Below are 13755 nucleotides of genomic sequence, written 5' to 3'. Positions count from 1 at the left end.
CTTGGTTTAAGCAGTGAGCGGGGTGTTGAAGGATAAGCATTATCTTTCTGAAGTGTGATTCCTAGGAGGACTCTACATGGAGGAATAAAAGTCCTACTAGGATTGTGCTATGCAGAACCTATAAGAGCTCACAACATCACCTATGGAGAGGTAACATAACTTTGATTCTCGAATACACAGAGTTTTTGTCTATTTGTCTATTTTGCTGACTTAGGCATCGGAGAGGTATCCGGCACACACCCGCCGGCTAGCTTACATTTGTGTTTTCAGGGAGTAAAGCAACGACGTTTGGAGGAGCGCAGACTTGATCAACAGGATTATACGAGAACATTATTTTGTGCTCGTACATTGGGGATTTTGACTTGTTGTTTTGGGTTGACTTTGGGACCTTATTCCACTTTAACTTAGCACTATAAATAGGGCCCTCACTTACCATTTTCTTTACTTTTTCTTTTCTTTTCCCTATCTAAACCGTGAGTCCCACTTTTCTCTCTCTAAACTCACTTTTTTGCTCAAAGATCTTTAGATTTACTCACTTGGAAGCATCCCATCACCTTGCTCCTTTGATACTAAGTGTAGAACTTGTTGAGGGTTTCATTTTGATCAGAGCAAATCGTTGTTTCATCTCCGTCAACTTTTTGGGCTTTCTTCATTTTTCCTCTTCTAAGTTTGAGGTAGGGATTCTCCGCGCCCTCTTATGAATTTTAACTTAGCTATTTGTTGTTTCTAAAACAATATTATGATTTTTGGGAGATTTTGGACAAATCTAGAATTTTGGTTGGAAAATCAAAAAGTGGGGTTTTTAAATTGTTTGTTGGAAATGCTTGTAGAAAGGTGTTTATTGTTGATCTATGATGAAGTGATGGCTTTCACCTTTGGAAACGATTTGTAAAGAAAAAATGGATTTTGTCCTAGAAATATCAAATGTTGATCTTGTAAAAATAATGGAAATGATAATAGGTTTTATGTAATTGAAATGATATCTTTCTCTACTCAAAAATGATTTGGAAAAAAAACAAGATTTTGCTCTAAAACCATGGGTTTGACATGTGTTGGAAAAATATTGAAGAATGATGTTGGTTTTGTAATATCATTCACGTCTTGATGATGGTGATGGAGGATATTAATGATGGTGGTGGAGTTGGATATGTTATATCGCTTACATCTTGGAAATGATAATAATGTATATTGTTATTGAAATTTTCTATTTATTAGGATATCTGCTTTGGGCTATTGGTGGAGGATAGCTATGATTGTTGTAGATATTGCATGACGATTAGGAGAATTGAAACTTATTTCTCATTCATTTGCATTGAGCATTGTTTCATATTTATACTTTGAAAATGTGTATCATTTTGAGAAAAATGGGTGAATCCAAGAATTGAATGTGAAATGGCAATAGTAGTGCTTGTATAGCCTATGTTTACATGGGTCCCATTTTACGGTTTCCTCCAGACAAAATTTTCGAGAAAGGTTGGATTTGTTTTGGAATTTCCTAAGTGTGATTCACTGCCCTGTTTTCTATTGTAAAGGACATGATTGATAACTGTAATATTAATCGGGTATCGTGTGATCATGAGAAAGAAGAAATGAAATACTTTGGCACGAGCATTGCATATGCATTTGCCTTATACCTTTGTTAAAATTTATATGTTGTATTGGATTATTTTTACTGGGCTTTGACTCACTCTATATGGGAAAAATATTTTCAGGTGCTGGTGATATGCCTCCACCAAGGCAATATCTTGGGAGGACTTAGAGCAAGAGCTTCATTTTTGTTTAATCATATATTTGTTTTGTACATGCCAAGGGCCGTTAAATGCATTGGATTTAAAATCCATTTTGTTGTAACGAAGTACTAACTTGGAAAGTTGTAAGCCTTTAGGGTATTCTCTTAATTGTTTATCTTTTATTTTATATTCTTCATCATGTAACATATGCTATAGATTCAGGGTTAGACTTGTGAATGTATATCCGCATATGTTGCACTTTTGTACAAGAAACTGGAGTTAATGAAAGATAATTATTTCATCTTGTGTTGTTGTTCGATTAATATTGTAGACTGGTTATTGTATTTATTTCAGGGCGTTACATAATCCAAATATTCCCAGGTTTTACTAGCCACTGGGCACGTGAGGAAAATGGTGCACCTCTCAATCATGACACACATACATAAATAAACAAAACATTAGTATCACGTAAGAAAAACCAGCTTCGTCAAGCCACAACCTTCCACTTTACCAAGCACTAGCTAGATGGAACTTGAAACCCATAATTTGAAGTGTAGCCACTTTACGAGGCCCTATCTGGAAGGAACTTGGTACCTCTCATTAGAAGTGCATCCCACTTTACCAAGTGCTAGCTGGAAGGAAATTAGTACCTCTCATTCAAAGCGCAGACCAATTTATCAGGTGTTAACTAGAAGGAACTTAGGACCTCAATATAGCACTTTCATCACATACTCAACATAATCATAACACTTTAATTACAAACTATCAATAAAATTATTGAGCACAAAAGGTTTCAATTCACCTAATTCCATAGCCATTCTACAACAAGTAATGCAATCCTCCACCGATTGCCAAAACACATATCTCTAAACAGTATATAAAATGTACTTCCATTGACAACACATTCCACACTTACAATCTCAACCATGCAAGAATAAACTCATAACTCGATTATTTGCTCATTAATTATAACATTTCCAAGACTTTTCACGATTCTCGTTACTTTCAATCTAATCGTAATTCCAAATTTAATTCCTTATATTCTCAATTCCACTTTTCAAAAATAATATCGAACATTGGTTTGAACTCTAATGTAATATCTTGTTTTAACAATATTAAAGCAATCAATCAAGGGTATAAGTACATATTCCTAATGAAATTAATTCAATATACTATATGCATTTCTCAATTATTTAAGCATGTTGTAGCTTGCTTTTCGTGCTCCTCGGAGGGGTTTAGTCTCCTCAGATACGATAGCCCTACAGTTCGGACTCCCGTAGTTCTAAATCAAGTTTCATAGGTGCAATGTGAAACGGATAAACACAAAAGAGTCCAAATTCGGCAAATCATTTTAGAAAATCGATTTTGAATCAAAGTTACCAAAAATGGATTGCATTGCCATATTTCAGAGTCACTACCTAAATATTTTTGAAAAATTTAGGAAACCTGTGACTTGTGCCAAAGGCCATTAGTTCGTCATCAGCAAAGTATCTCGGCTCGGGAACTTAGGTATGAGAGGGGAATGTCATAAATTGAGCACACCACTCACCCGATCAAAGATCAACCTCTACTAATCATGATGTGATTCTTATCTACATTATATACTCTTGTTCCGATTATCATTCTATGTTTACTATGTGGTGTATACTAGTATAGACTAATTCACAAAAGTTGGAACGCTTTGATTTCATGTTGTTTTGAAAAGTGTTTTGAATATGTACCACTTGAAAAGTGATCTCATATGTACATTAATCAAATCATCCCAATTTAAGCGAAAAAGCCCTCATCCACCAGCATTCACATAGGTATATCAACTAAGCACTGAGTCTTATGGTAATCATGCTTAACATGGCAACAATCACATGCGTGCAATATGGTAAAGCAAAAAATGCTTACTTGTAGACACCCAATTTTTTACTGCTCTTAAGACTTGGGCGCTTTATGCCAAACACCCGATGATGAAAGTTACAGTGTGCAATCTTTTGAATTCTCAGAGAAGAAATTTGTATTCAAGCTCTAATCCCAACCTTACACCCCATTTTGGCCAAAATATTTTAGACCTTAAAACCCTCCTTTCAAAATATTTTCCCAAATGCGTCTACGATGTTCTAAGGCTCGCATTTCGTTTAAAACATTGCACATTTCGGTAAATTGAGTAAGGACAAAGTGGAAATGCATGGAAGAGAGGTGAACTCTTTGAAAAATCTTACAAAACATCTTCTTTATAGGTTTGAAGTTGAAGAAAATAGGAGGGGAGGGAAGAAAACTAGTTCGGAGAAGTTAGGCATCAATCCGGTTAAGAGATAACTGAGCAGCCTTCACTAAATTAGGCCTATCCTTTTGTACACATGGACTTTAGTTGTGAGACCACCACCATTGGAAAGTGGACTTCCGGGGCTTCATTTTAGACTCAAGAATAGCCTAAAGCCGAGTCCGTATGAGGGAGGTATGGTTGTTTGAAGTTAGGCATCAATCCAATTAAGACAAAACTGAGCAACCTTCACTAAAATAGGAATATCTCTTTGCACACTTAGCATTTAGATTTGAGGATGCCCCCATTGGAAATTATACTTTTGGGGCTTCAATTTAGGCTCAAGAATGACCTGAAAAGGAGTCTGAATGAAGGAGATATGCTCGTTTGAAGTCGGGCCTGAAGTGAAGTCATTAAGACCCAGCCGGGTCCATTGAGGCCCGGCTGGGCCTCAATGAAAATTTCTCCATAGTGTTTTTTAGACCTTGCCTTGTATTTTGAGGGCCAGCCATGCATTATTGAGGCCCGATTGTGGGTTTTGAGGGCCGACCGAGTGTCGGTGACACCAGACAGACAATTGGCGAGAATTGAACAATTATCTTTGTTTGAAGATATTTTGGACCAAATTAACTCAAATTCTATAAATAGACCCCCTGCATTCAGATTTAGGGTGAGAAACAGTTCAAAAGGATTTGAGAGCTAAAACCATCTTCCTTACTCCTTTGATCTTCAAACCTTCTTTAGCTATACATACACAATACATACACCATTAGAGCTGGTTCTTGGAGCTTTTTGTTGAGATTTCAAACTAAATTTCAGAAACTTGAGGGTGTTGGAATCAAGTTTGTTTAACTACAAGCATCCTCTCTTTCAAGAGGTATAACTTTTGCATTTTTTTCCTTATTTTTCTTTTACTCTTTTCCTTGATTTATACATTGTTTTGGTGCTATTTTTGGACTGTTTTTGAACTATTTTCAGAGGCTAAAATATGGTTTAGAAGTCCCAAAAGTGGAGGGGTCAGCCACCTCTCTTTAGCTTTGCTTATTAGCTTTGTATCTCTTTGTTTTTGTCTATCTTTTTGCGCTCTTTAAACACACTTTTAGCCACTATTTTGAGGCTGAAACATGTGATTTAAAATTCCAAAGAGTTGCGGGGTTGGCCACCCCTCCTTAGGCTTTGTTCCATAGCTTTTTCTCTACTCTTTTTACTTACTTTCTCTTGTTTTTAGCTACTATTTTTTAGCTATTAGGGGCTATTTTAGGGCTGTTTTAATTTATTTAAATATCTTATGCTTTGATTAGTTTGCTTGTTGTCTCATATGTTCATATATATAGCTCATTGCATGTTTGTTCTACCTTTTCTTTAAGTAATTTCCTTGTTTAAGGACCTCATTTTAATAATCAACTTGCCATTCATCTCTTTCATTTGAGAGTTGTTTCAATCGGTTGACGATTATTCAAAACATGAACTAGCGATTTACGCTTAATGGCTTAATCTCTACGAAGGTTCATTGCCAACAGTGTAGTCTCTTTTTCATGTTAAGAATTACTTCCCGTTTGACGCTACTCTTCTTTTAGAGGACTTAATCATTATTTCGGACAAATGGACTAAAGAATGAAATGACTAAAAGAATTGGTTTAAAAGCAATCAACACACTTAAAGAAAATGGCTTAAATTGCTTAGGCTTAGCCGGACATTATGCCAAGTTAGTCGAGTCAAGAATGATCATACACTAATTCATGGCATTTTGATGATTCTTGAAGCGTCTCTACCACCCTCTTTGAGTTCACTCCATGACAAGAGGGAGGGGTGGTCATATTCATTGCATTTCATTGATTTTTGTCCAAAATTGTATCCAAGATCATCAAGCAATCAATTTGCTCATTAATGGTTTTGGAATCAATTTCAACCTTCTCTCGAGGCTTTCCCATGACAGAGAAGGAAGAGAGGGACAAACAGAGCTTCAACAACTCTGTCTGCACTGTTTTCACTTCAGAACACAAAATAGGGTTTTGCATAAAACTGAGGCATGGCCGGCCTTCTCTATGCCCGGCCAAGCTTCATTGAGGACCGGCCGGCCCTCAAAGTTTGGTCAGCAGCGTATTTTTGCAGAAAACAGAGGGAAGTGGCTGAGGTGAAATATGACAAGCTTGGGGTAGACAGATTTGTTCTGAGCACCGTGCATGTGCATGCATGCCATTCTTGCGCATCCTCGCTTAATTTAATATTGTTTATTGTAATTAATTATTCATTATTGTCTATTTGTAAATGTTGTAATACTCTTGGTTATCCATTGTAACAGCATAGATAGCCTAATTAGCTAGTTAATTAACTTAGCCTATTCTATTCATTTCCTTCGGTTTTGTAATAATTAGTTTAATTCGGACTTTCGGACATTGATTCACACCCTCCTGCATGAGGGATCAAATGATGTAATAATGTGTATGTCTTCTAATCCCACGTCTTTTTCCCTTTTATTTATTCGCTTACGATGGTTAGTTTAGGGCATCACGTTTCGTTTAGCATACTTCATGTTTGCATCTACTCGTATTGCATGCATCAAGGCTTGGTTCATCATTCTAACTCGCATTGTTATTGCTTATACTTCTTTGAATACGTGCTTAGACTGCATGCTATTGATCCATATGCCAAATTAGTAGTCGGGCCTACTAATTGTATATCGCATGTGTTGCATTAGACATGTCGCATATGAATCATGCATTTTTCTGACTAGTTTCTCTTTTTGGCTTGGAGTACAAGGTAAGCTTTTATTTGCTTTAGCACGTTGCATGAGTGTGATTATTGCCATATCTAGCATGCTTGCCATGAGGCTAAATGCTTAATTGATAAACTGCTTGAATGCCTATGGATAAAGGCCATTTACTTGAATTGGAATAATTTGAATAATGTTCATATGCGATCACTTTTTCAAGTGGTACATATTCAAAATACTTTTTCAAAATAAACATGAATCAAGTGTTCCAATGCTTGCAAAATTAGTCTATACTTGTATTCATCACATAGTAAAGTTAACCTAATAATTGGAACTAGAGCATATAATGTAAATAAGATTCGCATCATGATTAGTAGAGGCCGATCTTTGATTGGGCGAGTGGGGTGTTCAATTCATGGCCTTTCCCTCTTGTACCTAAGTTCTCGAGCAGAGACACTTTGGTGATGACGGACTAATGGCCTTTGGCACGAGTCACAGGTTTCCTAAATTTTCCAAAACAAAATATTCAGGTGGCGATTCTATAAATCTGGCATAGCAATCCATTTTTGGCATTTGATTCAAAACATCGATTTTTCAAAAGAATTGCCGAATTTGGACTCTTTTGCATTTTTCATTATTTCATATTGCACTTATGAAATCAAATTTAGAACCACGAGAGTCCGACACTGTAGGGCTTATTTGCCTTCTGAAAGGAGCACGAAAAAGTCGAGCTACAGTTTCTTGCGACTCTGCTGGGGATTTAGAGAACTTGACTCAAACCTCATGATGTGAAATTTTATCTACCTATATATGTTCTTTGCATTGCATTTGCATTGGTGTGCTTAAGTCACTGTGTTTGCCATCTGCTATCCTGGACGGTTTACCGGAGGCTCGCCCAAAAGGCTTGCCAAAAGGCCGACTGGTCGTGGACTCTGCCATGTTGGGAACATAACCCTTGGATCTAGATTACCTCTGTACCGTTTAATCCTCCTTTCACTTCTCGGTGTTAAGTACAAGAGGTATATTAGGTAATCTTGCTGAGGTACCCTGTTTTGACCATTCAACCTAGTTGCATATAGTAAAGTTATAGTGACTGTTCCAAACTAGGATAGGATGCTCACCCAAATACAGGATTGCATGAAACTCATTGTTTGAAATAGTGCAGCCTAGATCAAGCCAAAAATCTAGGACAAAGTAACCCTACCCCCTTCATAGGGGTGTTTTGGCTCTTCTACTTGATATATGCTTTTATAGTGAGACTAGACAGAATGGTTCATATCAGTATGAGTTTGAGAACAGAGTTCAATGGGGATTACAATTCAGCTATGATTGTTGAGAATTGGGGTCGAAGTGCTATTCGGTTTTTTATTGTTGTGTTTTTTTCTTGGGGGTTAGGAGTCATACACACATTATTACATGCTTGCCCTCGTGCAGGAGGATCCGAATAAATGTTCTACTTAGGCTAATTATTACAACACCAAATTCATGAATTAACTACACTAACTAATGAATTACAAATTAGACTTAAACTAACTAATTGGCTTCAACACGAATTTCAATTAACTAAGTAACTAACTATTACAAATTCGAAGGAATTAGCTAATTAATTATAACATACTAATTAATCTAAAAGCAATTAAGCTAATTAATTCAAATAGGAGTCGAAGAATCACTCGCGTAACCAAGAACATCTACCCGGAAACGCCTCTGTTCTGCTGTCTGAACTATTTGGTCAAAATGAAGTGGTTGGCCGATCAAGGAAAGTGGTTGGCCGAATGGTAGGGTGGCCGATCGGCCACTACTTTTGGTACTGCCCTGCAGCAACAGAATGAAAATAGAGCAAAAACAGAGTACTTTCAGGGGATGTTTATCCTCTCTGCCTCTCCCTATCGTGAAATTGATCAAGGGAGGAGTAGAATCGGACCATAAATCATCAATGATTGCAAAGTTGTTGTATGATGATCTATGGATCGATGAGACAAAAGCTCAATGAATGAAAATAAAAGACCAACGAAACCTCCTCTCTATCATGGAGTTAGCTCGCTATGGAAGTGGTAGACATCGCTTCTCGAGTCATTAACATCACTAATGAGAATGTAATGACTCGAGACGTAAAAGTTTCATTTAACGTCCGATTGAACCCAAACCAAATTATCTTGTTACCATTTTAGTTCAATTTTATTAGCTTCTTTTAATTACCTTTCCATTCTTTGATCATTTTAGTCCAAAAATGAGAGTTATGTCCACTAATGAAGAGAAACGTCAAACAAAAAGTTGTTTTTGGCATGAGAGAGATGTAATGCCTTGGTAATGAACATTTGAGGAGATTAAACCATTAAGTATGGAAGGGTCTCTTTCTCATGCCTCAAACAACACTAGTTTGAAATGACTCTCAAACAAAGAAAACTGTCACGACCCAAACCTGCCCCCAAAAGTTTGGACATGACCGGCCCAACCTAGGGCCTCAACTTTGTTACAACAATTCTACTCAATATTGGGACCAGAATGGAAGCAAAATAATAGAGTAAAACATTCATTGAGCTGTGACTACATGCCAGGATCTTAATGCGTTAACATATATAGGTACATAATGTTCCATACACCATTCACATTACTATTAAGGTGGAAATGATAACAACCCAAGAGTTAAGTATTGCCAACATATACACATATCTATTCCTCCTAGAAAAACATGCCATTGTACAGATTTCCCAAAATTAAACCAACGAGTCACTTTGGGTGACTCGGCAAAACGGTTTGGCAAAAGACTCCTGGGCTGACCTACGGTTGTCCCGTGGGCTGATTACCTACAAAACATAAAAAAAAGAGTGAGCAAAGTTCAGTGAATGATAATGATATAAACAGATCAAGAGTACAAGCATAATTTAACAGTGCATATTCATAATCACAAGTTAGTCTTGTTCATATTTCCTTTTCTGAATGGCCTCGGCCCCACATAAGACAGAACGGCCTTAGGCCCAACATAATACAGAATGGCCTGAGGCCTATTATAATAGCAACATGGCCTCGGGCCCAATGAAATGAAAAACGACCTTAGGTCCATTATTTAGCAAAACGGCCTCGGGCCCATCATACTAGCAGCCAGAACGACCTCGGGTCCTTATCTCACGTACTAAATTTCAAACATATCCCAAACAGATCTCATGTAACATATGTTATTCAACTTTTTACTAAAGGAGCGAATAATGTATCGAACCATACATACAAACATAGTACAAGAATGAAACATAACATTACTCTACTATCACTCACAGTGATACGGTTGAACGATAGTCTCCTCCTGTATGTGCCCTCTACATAGCACACGATTTGTAAGTGTATCATCTTTCCTTAATTTCTTCTTATTTCTCTATTATCTGATTCATTAAGTTTTATGTATTTAAATGCATTATAGGAGCATCGAACAGATATAATAACACATTCAGAGGGTCGAAAAAAGTGAAAGAAAATTACAGAATTTTCCAGCTTGGGCCGCATATGCGGAAGTCCCTACCATACGTGCGGGCAGGTGCGCTTCACGTGCGGGCCGCACGTGCTTTTATTGTAGTGTAACCCAATCTTCTTCCCCTGTTTTCCACACGTGCAACTATGAGCCCCGCACGTGCGATTGTGCCTCCCACACGTACGGCCAAGGGCCCCACACGTGCGGTCGTGTACCCTGTTTGGCAGTCCGAAACTGTAGTAAATTCAAGCCCTTTTTCAAGGCATTCTCAAGGCTTGGTTCAAACAATTTCACTTCAACAATATGACATATAATCATAGTAAACATGAATCCAAAACTCAAGTGAATAATAGCTTACTTTAATTTTCATATTACTTCATCTTTCCATGGTTTATCAAGGAGATACAACATGTAGGGTTCAAAACATGCAAAACTTGATGATTAGAAGGTGTATCCTCTCAAGCTACTCAAAACAAACCCCAATTTCAAGAATCAACCTTCTATTAACCAAATCCAAGATTAGGTATCCAATCCCATGGAATAAGTTAAAGTATGTTAATAATTCATAAAACCTACCTTCTACGGGTATAGAACTTCATCCCAAGGCTTGATTCCAAAGAAAATATGGAGGATTAAGAGTAGTTTAGTTAATTCCCACTTACCTTGAGAGCTAAATCTTTACCTTCATCCAACAATTTCTTCAATCTCCAAGTTCCTCTGCTTTGTCCCTCTCTTTTCTCTTCTTTCTTTCTCTCTTGGGTGCTCTCTAGAATTTCCACTCAATATATATGAAGAGATGAGTACAAAAGGGTCTTATATAACACATATATGTATTTAGCTTCCATGCTTGCCAAACGAGCCTTAGCGAATCAGACGAAATAAATTTTCAATTAAACTTCCCAAATGGCTCTAAAAATTCCTATTAGCATGTTCACATACTCAATTTCAGTTATCACACCTTTACGACTTTAAATTTTCAAGTTTAAACGTCCTAATTTTAATAGATATTTTCCAATAACCAACAAATAGAAAAACATAAGTAAATGATTCATATATGCAAGTACATCTCCACATGGAATTTCACATTAGATAAATCATTAATCATATAACTAGAAATGCAAAGCATATAAGGGGGTAGGGTTGTTACAAAAACCAAGAAAGGAGGGAGGGTGCAGAGATGATTATCACAAGTGTAAACATAAGTATGAAAGCTATGAAAATAAAAGCTATCAACTCAAATAGGTTGGTGTCTAAAGCCTAAACCACCAAACCTATGAGGACTACAACACTACAAGCATACTATACAAAGCATAAATGAAATAAACACCCTAAAATAGTCCTAAAATGAGTAAAAACAGTGCTGGAATTGAGTTGAAAAAGCTAGGAAAAAGTAAGCAAAATGGTAGAGAATTAAAGCTAGTAAGCAAAGCCTAAAGAGGTGTGATTAACCTCTCCACTTTTTGGACCTCAAAACCACATATTTTAGCCCTTTAAAACTCTGAAAATCAGTGACCAAAAGTTGAGAAATGAGTAGGAAACACAAGGACAAAAGCTTAGAGAACAAGGTTCAAAGAAGGGCGGTCAACCCCTCTACCTTTGGTAGCCTTAAGTTGCAAGTTTCAGCCCATAAAAACAGTCCAAAAATTGTATAAAAACAGCAAGGAAAGAGAGGGAAAAAGTAGTGTAAGAATGGCCAAAGTTAAACCTCTTGAAAGTGAGTAACTCTTTGATTCACTAACCCACAACTAATCACTGTCAACAGTTGAAATTTTAACTCAAGAATCTCAGCAAGAAGCCTCAAATCTTTAGTTTTGGAAGTGTTGGTGTGGTGCATGTAGGTTGCAAGATAGAGAGAGAGAGAGAGAGAGAGAGAGAGAGGGGAGATTTTCAAGAATTTGAGCTTTGGTAATTTTTTCCTAACCTAAAAACATAAGATATAATCAAGTATACATAGAAAAATTGGTTTCTATCTCAGAAATATATGTATTGAGCCAGCTGGTGCAATACATGCACATGGGGGGATAATTGGAAATAAATATCTATTATGCTGGGAAACCTGGCTGGCCAGCCGGCCAAGTAAGGGACGGTCGACCACCATTTTTTGGCCTGCCGGCTACCTGATGGCGAGCAGGCCTCTGGGTGGTTAAGTTTGGAAAAATTAGGTTTTGGCTCAAAGGAGGTGCAAGGTTCCAGGCTCTGGATTTGGAAAATCGAAGCCTTTTTGCTGAGGAATTTGAACAACTGTACAGCATAGTATTTCATCATCGACTGATCAACTTGAGGCACCCAAGTCTTTAAGAGCAGTCAAAAATGGGATGTCTACAGTTCCCCTCTTTGACAGAACTCGAAGTCATGAAATGACGTAAGTGAATGTCAAAGCTCAAAGACGACCCATTTGACACAGCCGCAAGACTTGGGCAAGAAATCAAAATGTAAATGCAGTGGTTGAACTCGAAAGTTGCCTACGTATCCCCTTGCAAGGAATCAAACCAGCGTAGTTCAGAGGAAAGATACAAATGATATGCTCGAGACTACTCTTGAAATCTAGACTTACATGCATCGCGAAGCCAATTATTTTGAACATTCATGATCATGCAAGACAATACAATGAGACAATAAATATGACAAGATGACGGCATAAGAATGAAACAAGCCTCAAGCTTAAATCAAAATGAATTCAACCAAGTTGCACATGGAAAAAGTAAGCAAACAATAATTCTAAACATATCTCACGTGAATGGAGGATGTGAAAGGATGTGAGAAAATGCAAGCCAAACTACGTCCCACGTAGAGAGGGAAAAAGCGCCCATTCCAAACTGCGTCTTACACAGAGAGGATAGAGGGTGTAAGCCAAACTACGTCTCACGCAAAGAGGGGAAAAGCTCTATTCCAAACTTCGTTTTACACAGAGAGAATAGAGGGTGTAAGCCAAACTACGTCTCACGCAAAGAGGGGAAAAGCTCCATTCTAAACTGCGTCCCACGTAGAGAGGATAAAGGTTGCAAGCCAAACTACATCTCACGTAGACAGAGAAAAAGCTCTATTTTGAACTACGTCTCACGCAGAGAGGATGGAGGGTGAAAGCCAAACTGCATCTCACGTAGAGAGGGGAAAAGCTCCATTCCAAACTGCGTCTTACGCAGAGAGGGTGGAGGGTGCAAGCCAAACTACATTTTACGTAGATAGGGAAAAAGCTCCATTCTAAACTGTGTCTCACGTAAAGAAGGTAGAGGGTACAAGCCAAACTACGTCTCACATAGAGAGGGGAAAAGCTCCATTCTGAATTACATCTCACGCAGAGAGGGTGAATGGTGCAAGCCAAACTATGTCTTATGGAGAGAGGGGAAAAGCTCCATTCCGAACTGCATCTCATGTAGAGAGGATGAAGGGTACAAGCCAAACTACGTTTCACATAGAAAGGGGAACAACTCCATTCCAAACTGCGTCTCATGCATAGAGAGTAGAGGGTGCAAGCCAAACTACATCTCACATAGAGAAGGGAAAAGCTCCATTCCGAACTGCATCTCATGCAAAGAGATGAAGGGTGCAAGTCAAACTACGTTTCACGTAGAGAGGGGAACAAACAAAGAGTATGATG

The sequence above is a fragment of the Camellia sinensis genome, chromosome 3, assembly GCF_055761805.1.
Source record: "Camellia sinensis isolate YWXY chromosome 3, ASM5576180v1, whole genome shotgun sequence".
Lineage (NCBI taxonomy): Eukaryota > Viridiplantae > Streptophyta > Magnoliopsida > Ericales > Theaceae > Camellia > Camellia sinensis.
The sequence above is the reverse complement of the archived record's forward strand: the minus strand, read 5'-3'. Positions refer to the sequence as shown.